Source organism: Colobus angolensis, unplaced genomic scaffold (assembly GCF_000951035.1).
Source record: "Colobus angolensis palliatus isolate OR3802 unplaced genomic scaffold, Cang.pa_1.0 Scaffold104, whole genome shotgun sequence".
NCBI classification, from domain to species: Eukaryota; Metazoa; Chordata; class Mammalia; order Primates; family Cercopithecidae; genus Colobus; species Colobus angolensis.
In genome coordinates this window covers 3,650,956-3,651,345 of record NW_012111364.1, presented here as the reverse complement: position 1 = coordinate 3,651,345, position 390 = coordinate 3,650,956, and positions in this window count along the sequence as shown.

Here is a 390-nt window from a genome sequence, read left to right as displayed (position 1 = left end):
TTATTTCTATCAAGTGAACTTGAGTCAGGCAGGGGAGGGCAGTGCTGATACACCACGAGGAAAACAGCATGCATAGGGCAAAGCAGACTCTGTTGGAAGTAAACAGGATATGGGGGACCTGGGAAAAAATCCCCAAAACAGCATAAATTTTTAGGCACATATCTCACTAAGCTTTGAACTTACAAAGACAAAAGCTGGGTTGCCCTTTAAGAAGAAAAAAAAAGGAATACTCTTGTTTTCTTCTCCATACTTGTTTCTAAAGGAAATATATTGATTGAAAAATCTCAAAATTCTTACTGTGGGATAATTTTTCTTCTTTTTTCTATTTCATATTTTCTATTTGTTTATAGTTTAACATGTTGCATTCTGCATATAAATTTGATCTAAAAT